Source organism: Bos javanicus, chromosome 25, assembly GCF_032452875.1.
Source record: "Bos javanicus breed banteng chromosome 25, ARS-OSU_banteng_1.0, whole genome shotgun sequence".
In the NCBI taxonomy this organism is placed as follows: Eukaryota; Metazoa; Chordata; class Mammalia; order Artiodactyla; family Bovidae; genus Bos; species Bos javanicus.
The window spans coordinates 3626328-3643944 of record NC_083892.1 but is presented as its reverse complement, the minus strand read 5'-3'; the positions used below and the strand labels follow the sequence as shown (position 1 = coordinate 3643944).

The following is a 17617-nucleotide window of genomic DNA, read 5'->3' as shown; positions in this document are numbered from 1 at the left end:
CTCCCACCTGCTGTTGATTACTGCTCTAGACCCAGCTCACCTTGAGGAAGGGAAAGGTAGATGGGCCCTGTCCAAAGGATGAGGTCTTTAGAGTTAGAAAGGTTTGGGCTGCAATTTCAGTGTTTAGTAGTTCCATGGCTGCGGTAAGGCGTATCGTTCTGAAAGCTGAGTTTCCACATCCATAAAACTGGGTAACAAAACTCTCTTTGCTCCACATTCTCAAGTGTGCTGTGAAGACTGAAGGAGCTAACGTGTACAAGGGCTTCATGAAACTAACGCGGCTGAAAAGTGCTGATGATCTCTTGAGAAGTTGTTGGACAAAGTGAACAGGTGGGTGGTTCTGAAACACTGAGGATGAATATGAAATCTGATGTGTCCACAGGTAATTCTGGGCAGTCAGTTACATGTGAGGACTTGTGACTCTGGCCTTTTCCTCTGCCAGTGTCAGGAAAAGGGAATTCCTGTTCTTTCTGAGGTGAGATCTGTGACCGCTGCAGCTGGAAAATTCTCACTGCAGATGCTGCTGGACGCTGGCTGAGCTGGGTGTTGGGAGCAGTGCACAGGGCCGACTCAGCTCTAATCCAACAAAGCAGCCGAGAAGAGGGGCCTCCCAAACTCCTGAGGAGACCATATCCTATAGGTCACCACCTTCTGAGTCTATAGAATGAATGACATGAGGTCTCTGAACTCTGGTGCTGCCACACCTCAGGAATTCTTATACACAAGCTTCACCCCTTTCATTTTGGTTACTGGGTGAATTCAATCCCACAGTTAATTGAATGGATGACTATTAACCTCTTGACAAACACCAAGTTCAGACAAGCAATTTTGGAAAAGTGAGGAGTCTAGGGACACAAAGCTCTTGCGTCATGTTTACTCAACACACACCTGCATATCTGGCAACAAGCAACCAGAAAGCAACTAAGGGCACTAGCCTCTTAGTAACTTCAAAAACTGGACTCAGGAAGTCTAAGACTTCTCAGGCAGGTTGTGTTCGCTGGGGAGCGGTGGGCTCATCTCTAGCACGTTCAAATACAGCTGAGCAAGAATTCAGACACTGCGATGATACCTGAAACGTTAAAAAGAGCAGAGAAGGAGCCAGAAGTCCACTGGCTGCTGGCACCAAAGATGCCACTTCCTACTACAAGACCTGCTCTGTTTCCTGAGTGTCACTGGGTCTTGGGGCTGAGAAGACAAGGCTTTTTAGTCCCATGAGAAGTACCTGAGGGGTGGGGGCTGAAGCCATGACTGAATTCTAGAACAGTCAGGCTGGGATTTTATAAGAACAAAGCTTAGGCACCAGATAGCCACAAGGCCAGTTGTAACAGCGTAAGTTCTGATGAGACTGTGGGTCACCCCTAGGCACAATCAAGCAAAAATCCTTCCAACTTTGGAACAATCTAGAAAGCATGTGTCCTATGGATTAAGTGGTCAGCCACATTTTCTTTCATTCAGGTGCAACAACTGTCACCTGTGACCTCGGCTTCTCTCACAAATGATGACATAAACAGTGTTGGGAGTGGCGGGAAACCATGGGGGCTTAGGATGCTGCTGCCAAATTTCCACCTTGGAAAACCTAGAAGTGCTATGGGCTTCCAGGTGATTTCCTCTTTACATGCATGTGTCCTCTGTACATGCATCATGTCTGACTCCTTTGGGACCCCATGGACTATAGCCTGCCAGGCTCCTCTGTCCATAGGATTCTGCCTGCAAGGATACTTGAGTGGGTTGCCATTTCCTCCTCCAGGGGATCTTCCCAACCCAAGGATCAAACTGTCATTTCAGGTGTCTACTGCTTTGGCAGACAGATTCTTTTGCCACTGAGCCACCTGGGAAGCCGTTTCCTCTCTACAAACAGACTCAATAGAGCCTCCCAGCAGGGACCAAAGGCCCTCAGGTTCACCCAGAAGGGGCGGTGCAGAGGAAGACCACTGGACTAAAGTCTAACAGATGTGGACACGCCATGTTAAGTCACTTCTGAGCAGGGTCCCATGACTATGAAGGAACTAAGATCAAGAGAATTGAGTAATACAGCCAATGTCACTCAGAGTGAACAGTCAAGCTGGAACCAAACTTGAGTCCTTCTGCATGCAAGGTGGTTCAGTGTCCACAGCCAGTCCTCAGTGGCACACAAAGGTGACACCGGTATGGTGTCTACTGACAGGACTGCTAGCCACATGGGAACTGAGGTTATGTTACATGGCACTTCTGCTCGCAGTGGAGGGGCTGGCTAAACCACTGAGTGACACTTGTTTTTTAGTAGAAAAGTGAGCTCAATCCTATGGTTGCTGAGAAGTATATGCTCAGGTTCCCATCTGAAGACTATACCGCCACCCCTAACACACTCACCTTGGCTCACTCAGATTACAGGGCAACCCGAGAAGGCTGTCCTCTGGCGGGCCCTGCTTTTGTTGACTAGCAGGGCAGGCCGAGGCTGGAAACGGCTGGTCCCAAGGGGGAGGATGGCGCCCACCCCCCCACCCCCCAACCTCAGTGCTTGGAGGGAAGCAGCCAGATCTGCCAGGTCCTGGCAGACGCTGAAGCCGAGGCTTTGGGCATCCTGACCCCACGGGGAGGTCACAATAGGTAAGGCCTGCAGATTTCTATAGTACCTATTACCATAGAAACTACAGAGAATCAGAAGAGCTGGTTTTAAGAACCTGAAAGTGTGTTCTCCACATGTTGAGATCTATTCAGTCCAATCTTCCTGTCTACTGAAAATATACTCTGCCTTGGTAACAGGAGTGTGATGGACAGAAAATATATCAACATATAGGTCTTCTAAAATCAGCAACTCCACAGGCCAAGGCACTGGTCAATCTAATGAGGCGGCTCCTCTGGCTCACCTTGGACCTGTTTGGGACCCTAACATGCTTCCACAGGCCTCAGAGTTAGGTATTATTCTCAGGCATTTTCACAACTGCCTAGACTCTGGCAGTAGAGGGGAGGGGGGGTGAAGTGGGTGCAGACAAACAAGCCCTGACCAGGAATGGTAACTCCCAAGAGGCTGCCCTGTCCTCACAGACTTGTGTCTACAGTGGCAGCGGACCAGGAGCAACAGCTACCAGCCTCTCCAAGGGCAAGAGGCTCGGCTTCTCCTGGCTCCCCGCAGGCCCGGCCTCCCAGGGGCAGCAGTCAGGGCCCCAGAGCAGGCAGCCCGCTGCCACTCTGCTCTCTGGTTCCCTGTACTAATAACAAGGCAACAGCTCAAGGAATAGGGGTGTGCAACTGTCTTCCTCCCTCGGTGTACCGGGCCTGATTCGTACATGGATGAACATGTCCCTGAGGAGGAGCCAGGAGTGGAAAGGTAGAGAAAATATACTGCAGGTGATGTGAGAGTATCAGCAGTCAGGTGTAACACCAGCCCTCTCTTCCAATCTAAAAAGCCTCTCAGAGTGACAGCTGACTTACAAGAATAATCTTTAACTCAATAAAATTTTTCTTAACAGACAAAACATTCAGAGTCTTCACTGTTAGTAAAACTCAGGGGGACAGTGAAGGACAGGGAAGCCTGGTGTGCTACTGTTTACAGGGTCACACAGTCAGACAAGACTCAGTGACTGAACAACAACAATCCACCTGCAACAATCCTCAAAACCACACTTGAAAGGCAGAAAAATCAAGGTGGCAGAGTGATTACTTAACAAAACACCCTTAAACTCTCTTTCTAGACACCCCAGCTGTTCGCTAAAATCTTCTAGGATCCAAGGTCAGAGATAACAGGTCAGCACATACCACATCAATAACCTCAGATACGCAGATGATACCACCCTTATGGCAGAAAGTGAAGAAGAACTAAAGAGCCTCTTGATGAAAGTGAAAGTGGAGAGTGAAAAAGTTGGCTTAAAGCTCAGCATTCAGAAAACTAAGATGATGGCATCTGGTCCCATCACTTCATGGCAAATAGATGGGGAAACAGTAGACACAGTGGCTGATTTTATTTTTTGGGGTTCCAAAATCACTGTCAATGGTGACTGCACCCATGAAATTAAAAGACGCTTACTCCTTGGAAGGAAAGTTATAACCAACCTAGACAGCATATTAAAAAGCAGAGACATTACTTTGTCAACAAAGGTCTGTCTAGTCAAGGCTATAGTTTTTCCAGTGGTCATGTATGGATGCGAGAGTTGGACTGTGAAGAAAGCTGAGCACCAAAGAATTGATGCTTTTGAACTGTGGTGTTGGAGAAGACTCCTCAGAGTGCCTTGGACTGCAAGGAGATCCAACCAGTCCATCCTAAAGGACATCAGTCCTGCGTGTTCATTGGAAGGACTGATGTTGAAGCTAAAACGCCAATATTTTGGCCACCTGATGCAAAGAGCTGACTCATTGGAAAAGACCCTGATGTTGGGAAAGATTGAAGGCAGGAGGAAAAGGGGCCGACAGAGGACGAGATGGTTGGATGGCATCACCGACTCAATGGACATGGGTTTGGGTGGACTCCAGGAGTTGGTGATGGACAGGGAGGCCTGGAGTGCTGTTCATGGAGTCGCAAAGAGCTGGACATCACTGAGAAACTGAACTGAACTAAATACACTACTCTGTCTGCTCTAGTTTCCTCACCAGTACAAGATGCCCAGATCACAGTCTCCCTGTGCAGTAGCTGCTGGCAGTAACTCAGCATCTGTGTAAATGTGACCACCATCTAGATACAAACATAAGTATCTGTATTTCAGTATACATCCAAGGACATGGAGACCAAATCCCTCCATCTCAAAGTTTCTGGAACATGGGCTCAACAAGGCTAACGGCAGCCACACACACACAAGTCCCACCTGCACAGCACAATGCTAACGTGCTGACCAGACACCAGAGGGACTGAGGCAATGAGTGAATTGCATGGTGGTCTTTAGAGCTGGCCTATAGTTCAGTTCACTTGCTCAGTCATCTCTGACTCTCTGTGACCCCATGGACTGTGGCACACCAGGCTTCCCTGTCCATCACAAACTCCCAGAGCTTACTCAAACTCATGTCCATTGAGTCAGTGATGCCATCCAGCCATCTCATCCTCTGTCATCCCCTTCTCCTCCCACCTTCAATCTTTCCCAACATCAGGGTCTTTTCCAATGAGTCAGCTCTTTGCATCAGGTGGCCAAAATATTGGCGTTTTAGCTTCAACATCAGTCCTTCCAATGAACACGCAGGACTGATTTCCTTTAGGATGGACTGGTTGGATCTCCTTGCAGTCCAAGGCACTCTCAAGAGTCTTCTCCAACACCACAGCTCAAAAGCATCAATTCTTCGGTGCTCAGCTTTCTTTATAGTCCAACTCTCACATCCATACATGACCACTGGAAAAACCATAGCATTGACTAGAAGGGCCTTTGTTGGCAAAGTAACATCTCTGCTTTTTAATACGCTGTCTGGGTTGGTCCTAACTTTTCTTCCAAGGAGCAAGTGTCTTTTAATTTCATGGCTACAGTCACCACTGACAGTGATTTTGGAGCCCCAAAAATAAAGTCTGTCATTGTTTCCATTGTTCCCCCATCTATTTGCCATGAAGTGATAGGACCAGATGCCATGATCTTAGTTTTCTGAATGCTGAGCTTTAAGCCAACTTTTCACTCTCCACTTTCACTTTCATCAAGAGGCTCTTTAGTTCTTCTTCACTTTCTGCCATAAGGGTGGTGTCATCTGGATATCTGATGTTACTGATACTTCTCCTGGCAATCTTGATTCCAGCTTGTGCTTCATCCAGTCCAGCATTTCTCATGATGTACTCTGCATATAAGTTAAATAAGCAAGGTGACCATATACAGCTTCGATGTACTCCTTTCCCGATTTGGAACCAGTCTGTTGTTACATGTCCAGTTCTAACTGTTGCTTCTTGACCTGCATACAGATTTCTCAGGAGGCAGGTTAGGTGGTCTGGTATTCCCATCTTTTTAAGAATTTTCCAGTTTTTTGTGATCCACACAGTCTTTGGCATAGTCAATAAAGCAAATGTTTTTCTGGAACTCTCTTGCTTTTTCTATGAGCCACAGGATGTTGGAAATTTGATCTTTGGTTCCTCTGCCTTTCCTAAAACGAGCTTGAACATCTGGAAGTTCACGTACTATTGAAGCCTGGCTTGGAGAATTTTGAGCATTACTTTGCTAGCGTGTATAGGAGCCCAACAAACCTGACCTCAACTGTGACTGGCCAAGAGTCCACTGCCACACAGGCCGAGAGGCAGTGCAGGCATGTGGTCAAGGCACAGGCTCAAGTCAGGTACTGCAGGGCAGGCCCTGGTTCCGCTGCACACCCACTGGGGGCCTCGGACCAGTTACTCTCAGAATCTCAGTTTCTCCATCTGTAAGGGTAGTGATAACAGCTCTGCATGGCAGGTGTGAAAACTGAATGAGATAACCATAAAACTGCTGTTTCAGTCTATTATTTAGTTTACTTATAAAACTGCTGTTTTCGTTTATTTATTATTTTTAGCTTGCCATATGATGCTGAATAGTAAACTAAAGCAAGTGTCACCAAAAGTTAACTAATGTTTCTGAATATTTTTAGTCAAGAAATGGAAAAACCGCTTTCTCTATGAAAGGTCCTGTAGGTAGCATGAAATCTATTCCAGGGTCACAGGCTGAGATGAATGCTCACTATGAAGACACTGTTTTCATTCTGGTAACATTTCTAATAACAAAAAAGGAACAGAAAAACCTGGGCATATCTAGCAAAATAAGTTTTGCAAAGAACGCAAAGAAAGATGATTTCCAGAGTTTAAATTCTATTCAGGGGCCTCTGAACCTGAGTTAGGTGAAGGCCCCCCCATGCTCTAGACGGGTCAGAATCCAGGATGGGACATGTTCTTGTTTTGTTTCTTCAGAGCAGCTCATCACTATAAATCAAGGTTTAGGTAAATGAAAACTTGACTTTATATAAATATGGTAACTCTCGTTTGCAGTTAGTTCTCTTGACAATCAATCCCCACCCAGTGGTTCTCAAGGGGACATCGGTCACACCCAGAGCGATGTCTGCTTGCGAAAACTGGAGGGTGGGCTGAGCTACTGGCATCTAGTGTATAGAGGCCAGGAATGCTGTTCAAATCCCACAACGCAAAGAAAGCAAAAGCACACGTGTGCACACACACACAACACACACACCAGACCACCACCACCACCAATTATCCAGCCTAAAATGTCAACAGCACCAAAGTTGAGAAACCCTGCTCTAACCTCTCATCCCTTCATCAGTTTAGAGAGAGACAAGAAGAGGTTTGTTTTCACAGTAAGCTTCATGCCATCCATCACACCTTCATCAAATATCCTTTACAGCGATTTCTGGGGAAACTGAATTTCCACCAGAAAACAGAAGAGGCTGTAAGTGGGGCAACTTGGCACTCATTGCCCACAGATGACAGGGAAAAGGGTTTTCCTGGGAAGAGGACTGATTTGTATTTAGCCCACAAGGAGGAAAAACCTTTCAAGCAGGCTCAGTTAACAAAGCCAGGAAGAGGAGAAGCCCCTGACAGAAATGTGTTCACTGACTTCTTGAAGGAATAGAACACAGAACTGGGAGAAAATTGAATCATTGTTTATCAGTCTGGTGTCTGACTGACATGTAGGCTAAAAAGCTCTAATACGAGGTCTGCGCCAGTGAGCTGTATTACAAACACTGCTGCTCTGGAACTCCAACAGCCTCATTTATAAAATAAGAGGCACGTCTCAGAGAGCTGCAGGGAGGATGGCATTTAACAGAAGGTAGAGCAGGAAAGACCATGGGCTTCCCCCACCCATTTCAGACACAGCAGCTCGCATACTCCTCCGAAAATGGAGTTGTGCTGCTTCTAAAAATAAGGTCAGATAACAATGAGCTGGATGATCTTGGAGACCTGATATTACATTAAGAGCCACCTAAGCAAGCTTTTCATCATCTATTACAGCACGTGTATCCTGCTGCAGCATTTCTTTGTACCTATGTTTTTCCAGATCACAGCTCATTTATCTTTGTGTCTTACTTCAACACAGGGTACCTACCTAATCAGGGTTTGCTGAGTGACTGGATGATTTCCAGAATGTGAGGTATTCTCAAAGAGCAGATGACAAAGAGAAGATTTAAAAGTGAATCCCAGACATAAGAAAATTGGCTGGCTAGTGAGTAAGTATCTTTGAGCACCATATTTACTACAAAAATTTCTACTGATGAGCAGTTGCGGGTGGGGGGTGGGGAGGTTACATGGGCCTTGTAGGGGGTCTGAAAGAGAAAGGTTGCACTGCATGGTTTTAAACTGCCTCCCTCACATTCCACAGATATAGCTATTAAGGACATACCTTTTAGATTTTAAGGACTCTGGAAGCCTGGTTAAGAACAGAACACTGCCTTACTTAAAAAAAAAGAAAGAAAGAAAGAAAGAAAGAAATGGAGGGCTTCCCTTGTGGCTCAGTGGTAAAGAATCTTCCTGCCAGTGTTGGAGACACAGATTTGATCCCTGATCCGGGAGAACCCCACATGCCTGGGAGCAACTTAGCCAGTACATCACAACTATTGAGCCTGTGCTCTAGAGCCCGTGTGCAGAAACTACTGAAGCCCAAGTGCCTGAGAGCCTGTGCTCAGCAACCAGAGAAGCCACTGCAGTGAGAAGCCGAGGCACCGCAACTAGAGAGTAAGGCCCTGCTCACCACAACTGGCAAAAAGCCCGAGCAGCAATGAAGACTCAGCACAGCCAAAGTGAATAAATTTGTTAAATTATTTTTAAAAAGGAAAAGGAGGCTAGCAGTGTAGGGTGAGGCAGCAGACACAGCTGTACTTTAAAAAAAAAAAGAGAGGTTTTGGGCTGGGAGGTGAGGGAGGGAGAAAAAGAAGGGTGGGGGAAGAAATGGCTAGGCAAAATTTTAACAGTCTAGGTAACAAACGCTTGCCAGCACTGCTCCACCTGATGCAGACGTAAAGCGCCGGCCCTTCCTGCTGTCCACCTGGGAGACCCTTTACTCCCCCAGCTGGCTTTAGGGAAGGGGTTTCACAGCACTCTTCTTCTCAGGTCTGTTACTCTAGGGAAGGGGGAGGGGGGTCAAGCTTCTCTTAACAAGCCCACATTTTTAGAACATTTTGGAGGAAATACACCAAGGCATTATGTTGTTATGGTTACTGCAGGGTGGTAAAGCAAAATGCTACAAAAATACCAGTTTACCAAAAAGAAAATTTTAAAAAACAAACAGCAGTTTGCCACCGTAAAACTGAGCAACTTCCTGTTACATGAGACAGCCCCCACAAAATACATGAAGATACATGAAGTGGGTGCCTCTAATTCCCAAGAGGTCTCCAGAACTGGTCAAACATCATTGTAAGCGCTAATCATTACTGAGAAGAAATTCGAATGGCCCGGAACATCTACTGCTGACTAAGGACCTGATTAGGCAATACTGGATGAATAACTAGGGGAAAAGGTAGACAAGACGAGGAGGACAACTGACAAAGCAGAAAATCTTGTGCTCCAGGGCTTGCTTTAAGGTGTGCTAACTCCAGTACTTTGGCCACCTCATGCGAAGAGTTGACTCACTGGAAAAGACCCTGATGCTGGGAGGGATTGGGGGCAGGAGGACAAGGGGACAACAGAGGATGAGATGGCTGGATGGCATCACTGACTCGATGGACGTGAGTCTGGGTGAACTCCGGGAATTGGTGATGAACAGGGAGGCCTGGCGTGCTGTGATTCATGGGGTCGCAAAGAGTCGGACACAACTGAGCGACTGAACTCACTGAACTGAATGCCTTTCCCCCAACCCAACCCTACACAGAAGGCTGATACCGGAAGCACGGACAGTGGAGCATCCACAGTTAGAGCAGGGTGGTGGTGGGTGGTGCGGGGCGGGGGTACAAGCTTGGCCTACTTGGCTGGCTGAGCTCTGGGGAGCTAAGGCACTCATCTGAAACAGATGGGTTGCATGTCCCACTGCGTGTGCTACTCGACGGCAGTTCTAGGACAGTCTTTTCAGGCTATATGTCCAAAGCAGCAGAGGGGAGCTAGTTCTGAATCAGTCACCACTCCCGAACCTGCCCAGGGCTCCCTCCCTCTTTCATATCTTGTTTCCAACAGGCCAGTCATTTCTGAAAAAATGGCCTGACCTTCCAAAAAGCACGTGATTTCTCACCCCATTCCCAACATTCCTACTTGGCTCTAAATCTGTATTGTGGATAGGCACACACTCTAAACAGCTGCACTTGACTATAAGGTCTCCGAAGGCAGAGCTGAGCATCACCCCCACTAGTTAGTAAGTGCATTTTAGCTGTGCCACGCCTGGCAACCAGATTAGACCACTGTGTATGTGGGAACATGCTTGTATGTGGGACATACAAGCACTCATGTATGTCCCATGACACCTGGTGCTGGGTAGAAGGTTGTTTACAAAGGAATCCTTGGGTTTCTCTCTCTAATCTTCCACCCAGTTACCTCCTCATCTGAAGATACAAATTCAGAGATGTGTACTTCTGAAGACTGGTAGCAAAGCTATTTGTCAGATTATAATAATCATTACCCTTTTGGGGTTGCAAACCCTTCTGAGAATCAGAGGAAGACTTCTGACTCTCTCTCCAGGACAATCACAAGTTAAAAAAAAGTTGCCTCATGTGGCTAATGCCTCCTGTGTTGAACTTCTGCAGATACAGAAGAAATAAATTTGGAGAGAACAGATTCATTAATAAATAAATACATGTTACCTATGCAATTCCAGAGCACCCGTAGGCCCCTCAAGTTCAGGAATCCCTGTTCTAGACAAGCCATTTATGAAAGACATTCTTTTTGTGGGTGACATGTTTCCAGTAACTCTCTGAATGCTCATTCACTAATGCTCATTCATTCTCTTCTGTTCCTGCTGTCTTTTAGGCAACCCAGTGGATTCAGTTCAAATGACTGTCTTTTCCATTTCTCAGCTCTTCATTTCCCTGACCTCCCAGAATATTGAGTGTCAAAACAACAATCACAAACCTTACAAAGAGAATTTTGTCTGGCGCCTCCTCAAGGTGACTGCCAATTCTTGGTGAACAAGGATCATGGGTTTGTTGTTTTTGTAACCCTCTCGGTGCACACTACAGAGGCAATACAAGTGTGCCAAGTGGGCAGAGAGTGCGCTGCTTCTCTGTCCTTTTACCTGTAGGCATTTGAACTTGAACGTATTGACTTTAAATCTGGGCATGTGTCCCAGAAAAGTCACATGCAAAAGGGAAGAAAGCATAACCCAGAGCAGCCAATCATCTCACTGTTCCTTTTGGGTGCACCAGGAAGACTTTCTGCAAACACAAAAAGTGTTACAAAGCAAGACGAACATGACATTGAGCACAGACACTTAAGAGATTTCTCTGAGGCTGACAAAAACCCAAGTGTGGTAGAGGAATCAGTTCAGTCGCTCAGTCGCGTCCGACTCTCTGCGACCCCATGAATCGCAGCACGCCAGGTCTCCCTGTCCGTCACCAACTCCCGGAGTTCACCCAGACTCACGTCCATCGAGTCGGCGATGCCATCCAGCCATCTCATCCTCCATTGTCCCCTTCTCCTCCTGCCCCCAATCCCTCCCAGCATCAGGGTCTTTTCCAATGAGTCAACTCTTCGCATGAGGTGGCCAAAGTTATTTTCTAATTAGTGGGACACCTGCAATTACTAAGCAAAGAGAAAGACTGACCCTCCCCTTGTCTCCTTCTAGAAAATTGAAGGAGCAAAAGTGTAACGTCACTTCACTATCTTTGCTTTTCTCATCACCTTCAAACATTGCTACCCAGAACCCCCTCACACTCTAACTCAGTTCTGCTCACTGATCCTTCCCCTTCCTCTGCCTGCCCTCCCCTAAGCTGCTCTGGAAATAGTTTCAGATGACAACAGTTCCTCCGCAGCAGCTCCAAGTGGTCTTGCCAGAGAGAACAGCAGATGCAGTACTAAGGAAGGGATGAACACGCTTGGGCATGTGACATGCCATGTTATCATCCACAAACACTTATAATACTCATGGGGCTCCTTGACTACAAAGAGGCCTAAGATCTTGTTGGGGATTTTAAGCAGCTTTCAATAGAGAGAGAGAAAAAGAGAAACAGAAAGATAACTAACAGAACAGGTGTATTATACTACAAACGCTAATTGTGCTGTACAGACAATGGTGTTAAAGATAGAGTTTTATGTTCCAGATTTTCCAGGACTGTTCTGACTCAAATATCCTGTCTCACCAACTCCTTCAGTACACCTGTATGTTCAGACTATGGGTCCCAGTGTTTGTCATAATAAACAGGATCACCTCAGTGACTGATAAGGCAGGCCAGCCACCTAGATTAACTAAAAGCATGATGGCAGATTGTTCTAATCATGCCAGCACCTTCCCACAGCCCTCAGGTAATCATGGAATTGAATATAATACAAGACAGTGAAACGTGAGGCTTCCAAGACTGAGAGAGAGCTCGCTGGGAGAAAGGAAGCTGAGGGTATTTAGCAGAAGTCAGGCTGGCAAGGTGCTAGACACTTGTCTCTTTAGGCCATTCTTCCCCAAAGCCCTTTTAAAGTTACTGAGAACTATGACAATAATTAGACTTATTGATATTCCTGGGAAGGAAACAAATCTATTCGTGTGTTGCTCTTGTTGTCCCCTGGAGAAGGAAATGGCAACCCCATCCAGTATTCATGCCTGGAAATCCCACAGACAGAGGAGCCTGGCAGGCTACCATCCACCGGGTCGCAAAGAGTCGTAAACAACTTAGCAACTAAACAACAACAACAGAGAGGAGACAGTACCCACTTGCTGGGCCTCTGGCAGAACGGCAGATGGCAGGCACTGTGCGTAGCAATCCATCCTTTCCTGTCACTACTTCTCTGCCTTCCTGCCAGTCTGCTTTCTCTTATGTCCAGGGAGGCCCCAAACAATAAGCATGAGGGAAATTTTAAAAACACAAGTTCCCAACCCCTAACTTCGTGAAACAGAAAGATTTGGAAACCCCTTAGATTGAAGAACAGCATTCTAAGCACCCAAGACTTGAAGGCTCATCAAGTATTAACTTCATTTTTCAGACACAGAAACTGCAGATCAAGGGGTTTAAATGTTTTTCTCATGATCAAAAATACTCCACAGTTTCCTTTGGGGGAGAAATGAACCATTTATTTGTCACTCTTTCTAATATAAATTAACATGTATGTATTTAGAAAACATACATGAATATGTAAAACATTATCTAGTGCTGAATAGCTGTTTATGAGTGAAAATAATGGTTACCAACTGATTAATCAGCTCAATTTTGTACTTAACAATTCAATCATTTTGAAGTGCAAACAAAAAGTCAGTGTATCTGTAGACTTTCACAGGGAGATACTTAAGCACATATTTGAAAAAAGAACCCTCCTCAATGAATGCAAGAAGACATGCAATTCTGATGCAATTCCTACTCCATAAGCCAACTATTCATTGGAAGGACTGATGCTGAAGCTCCAGTACTCTGGCCACCCTGATGCAAGAGCTGATTCACTGGAAAAGACCCTGATGCTGGGTAAGTCTGAGGGAAGGAGGAGAAGGGGGCAACAGAGGATGAGATGGTTGGATGGCATCACCGACTCGATGGACATGAATTTGAGCAAACTGTAGGAGATAGTGAAGAACAGGGAAGCCTGGCATGTTGCAATCCATGGGGTCCCAAAGAGCCAGACACGACTTAGTGACTGAACAACAACAAACTGACAAAACAGCCCTTGAATTACTATTAAAATATTTGCTTAAAAAAACGATCACATAGGGAAATGCATGTTTGCTAAAAGCCTTCTAAAATTACATCAAAGTGACATTAAAACCTGCTCACTGAAAAGAGCCTCATGAATTTAACTGCTGTTTTGAAACGCCTAGTTAAGGTTCAGAATGTTATCTTGTAAGGAAGGTCTGACTATAGATGTGGTTGATATGATGACCCAGAAAGCGTCCTTTGCTCCACTGCAGTCAGCCAAGATCACAATTAAACACCAATACAGTATACTAATGCATATATATGGAATTTAGAAAGATGGTAACAATAACCCTGTGTATGAGACAGCAAAAGAGACACTGATGTACAGAAGAGTCTTATGGACTCTGTTGCAGAGGGAGAGGGTGGGAAGATTTGGGAGAAAGGCATTGAAACATGTATAATATCATGTATGAAACGAGTTGCCAGTCCAGGTTCGATGTACATTACTGGATGCTTGGGGCTAGTGCACTGGGATGACCCAGAGGGAGGGTATGGGGAGGGAGGAGGGAGGAGGGTTCAGGGTGGGGAACACATGTATACCTGTGGCGGACTCATTTTGATATTTGGCAAAACTAACACAATTTGTAAAGTTTAAAAAAAAAAAGATGCAGTCCTCTAATGGGCTGATTGTAAATGAACTCCCTTTACAATAGCTATGCACCTTTAAATTATCTACAGTGAATTCCAAAACCATTATTATTCTTAAATAGAAAGAAGCTGGTCATATAGAAAGGTTTTATGAATAAATGTAATGCATATTCTGTAAACATATATAACATTGTTAGACCAGACCATCAACAATACTGCTAAATTTCACTGGCTTTACAAGGTGTAATATAATAGGAGACATTTTATGGTAAATAAACGAAGTCAATATGAAAAAGTAAACCAAACTGGAGTCAACAACATCACAGAGTACCTGAATGGTCACCAGAGTGAAATATCTTCACTATAAAAAACAGAAAGATCCCAGTATAAGCAGTTATACTAATTGTTCCAATTAAAGATATGCACCCCTCCTTCACTGTTGGCAAGAATTAATCAGTAATGGCACTGCTTCTCAGCAGGGCAAAAATATCCTGAGAGATTATTCAGGTTACAACAAAAGACAGAGTTTTCATCCTCTGCTTTTACACAGACAAACCTAACAGATATAATAAAGTTAAAAAGCAAATAACCTTCACTGTGTTCGATACAAAAGGAGATGTGACTCAGATTTCTCAATTCTCCCATTAAGTACTATCAGAATAAGAGACTGAATTAAGTGTGTACTTAAAATTTTTTGGTCCAGTAATAAACAAGGAGGTAATTTATGGTTCAAATTTTTCACCTTTTCTCTCCAAGGAGTTATAGCTACATTCTAAATTTTATACTGGAGAATTTCCTGGTGGTCCAATGATTAGGACACCACAATTTCACAGCTGAGGGCATGGGTTCCAATCCTGGTCAGGGAACTATGCTGAAATATACAATTTCAATATTCAAAAATGTCTTCCTCCTAGATGGATGATATTTTGGTTTTTGCTGCAAACCTGATACACAGCCCAACTGTTCTCTGAAGAGAGTCAGCTTTTCAAAAGAAACCAAAAAATCAAGGTAGCCAAAGGCCCTGGCTGTTTTGCTTTTTGACAGATTCAACGAGCGTAAACCAAAGGTGATGAATACTTTACTTTCTGTATTTCATCTTATGCTTGGCATTGTCATTTCTGGAGTAGCTCATATTCCTGACTCTGGAGACTCACAGGCTATCATCTTACTGGCCCAGGCAAAGGAAACAAGGAAATCCAGTCAGACAATGGGGAAATCACAGATTCTTCCCCTTCACATCCCCAGTCAGATGAAGTCACTCAACGAGTGTCCTTGAAATCCCCACACCCTCACCAGTGTTTTGCCTTATCTGCGTGAGTGCCCATTTGCTCATTTGAGTCTGACTCTTTGCTACTCCATGGTCTACAGCCAGCCATGCTCCTCTGTCCATGGTCTTTTCCAGGCAAGAATACTGGAGTGGGTTGCAATTTCCTTCTCCAGGGAATCTTCCCAAACTAGGGATAGAACCTGCATCTCCTGCCTTAGCAAGCAGATTGTTTACCACAGAGCTACTCAGGAAGCCTTTGGCTTAGCTACTGTATTTGAAAACTTTTCCCAGTTTCACCAAGTAAACTTGGAAATGACCAACTGAACTGAGAGCTTCTGGTAAGCTTGTGATGTTTCTTCAAAAAAAAAAAAAAAAAACTAAACTAAAGAATAAAGCACAGAATTACTCATTTATATTTCTTATCCCCCTCCTCACAAAAGAAAAATTAAAAATTTTAATGTGGCAGTTAAAATTTTAATCAAAATACCCTGATTAATGCCATAACAGAAATTCAAATACATAAAACCAGTAAGCTCCTGTTTCCTTCTACTTGGGAGGACAGTTTAGGGCGAGGGGGAAGACTGTCTAGTTTAAATAACATAAATTCATTTCCACTCTAGGAAAAAGCATGGGATCTGGGGGCAGATAACCGGGTACAAGACCACCTGTGCCCTTTTCCTGATTGTGGGAGGCAGGTTAAGCGTCTTAATTCCATTCATCATTAACCCCATTTCACAAGTGGAAAAACTATCAACTCACAGGGTTTTGTTAGGGGCTGAGAGTGAGAACGGGACGACAGAGGATGAGATGGCTGGATGGCATCACCCACTCTATGGACGTGAGTTTGGGTAAACTCCAGGAGTTGGTGATGGACAGGGAGGCCTGGCGTGCTGCAATTCATGGGGCCGCAGAGTCGGACACGACTGAGCGACTGAACTGAACTGAGAGTGAGAGGGCTTCCTGAGCTCTAGAGCACTATAGGATGTCTCTCTTTTTTTCAACCATGCTCCACCTGGTGCGGGTCATGGGAGCCAATGATACAACACGATAAGGATGAACAGCCACAGGCCACAGCAACCAGTTCACCAGAAGTCATTAAAATGACAAGACGCTGACAGGCCTTGTGCTAAGACACGGCGGTCCTGGCAGCTTTTACAGGGCAATTAACACACCGAGGGCACCGCGCTTGTGAGGTGACAGGTAGACTCCCTGCCAGACTAACCAGCTGCCCCTGACGTTGCTCCCTTGCAACCTGGCGGCCGCGGGTCATTAGGGAAGTCACGACAGTGACTCAAAGGGCCCTTTAGGCAGAGGTGAGTCAGGAGGAGGAAGGTCAGAGCCCGGTCCGCGTCAACAGCCCGGGTACGACTCTCGGACGCCAAGCTAGGTCTGGGTCCTCGCCGGCCCAAAGTGGACCGACGTGCTGGCTGGGGGGCCAGAGGCTGCAGGCCCGGCGGGAACGCCAAGTCCTCCCGCGGCGACCCGGGGGTCGGGTCACCTCCTGTGGGGCGCAGGAGACGCCGGCAGGGGGTGTGCCCCACGCGGACCAACGCCTACGAGCGGCTCAGGCCTCCCTCCCCGGGCCTCTGAAACGCCGTCTGGGAAGCGAGGTTCTCCCTCCCGGCCCCTGGCCGCCCCTCGCCCCGGCCCGTCCGGGCTTCCTCAGGCGGGCGCCGGGGAGCGGCGGGCCGTGTCGGCCGAGCCGAGTTCCCGAGAGCCAGGGGTGGCCAGGCTCGCGGAGAAGCCCCGAGGAAGGCCCTGCAGGGCACCGACACTCACCCGCCGCAAGTCCGCTCCAGCGTCCGTCAGCACCGCGTCCGCGCGTAAGTCAGCGACTGCCTCTGGCGCCGCGACCGCCGCAGCCTAGCAAGCAGCCCGACGTGCGCACGCAGCGGGGGGCGGGGCCTGCGCAGGACACGCCCCTGCGGCGGGCACGCGGCAGCCGTCCTCGCGCGCTGGTCTGTGGCGGAAGTCGAAGTGCGGACGGGAGAGTTGTTCCCTTCGTGAGAAGGGGTGTTCATGAACGCCTCTCCGGGCTCTTCTTGCCCTTTATCACCACCGCTTCAGGCTTATCTCGTGCGTTCTCCTCCTGTC

At 46.5% G+C, this 17617-nt stretch overlaps 1 protein-coding gene across 2 annotated transcripts in view; it reads right to left on the bottom strand.

The window, feature by feature from the left end:
- Positions 1–17411, bottom strand: part of HMOX2 (heme oxygenase 2) — a 28107-nt gene extending 10696 nt beyond the window's left edge. Inside the window, exon 1 of one of the 2 annotated variants that reach the window (XM_061402523.1) lies at positions 17303–17411. The gene's annotated coding sequence lies outside the window, so the exon portion shown is untranslated. Of the gene's footprint in view, positions 1–2349; positions 2521–17302 lie in introns of those variants that run through there. The other variant, XM_061402524.1, reaches the window with a different exon arrangement.
- Positions 17412–17617: the final 206 nt, after the last annotated feature.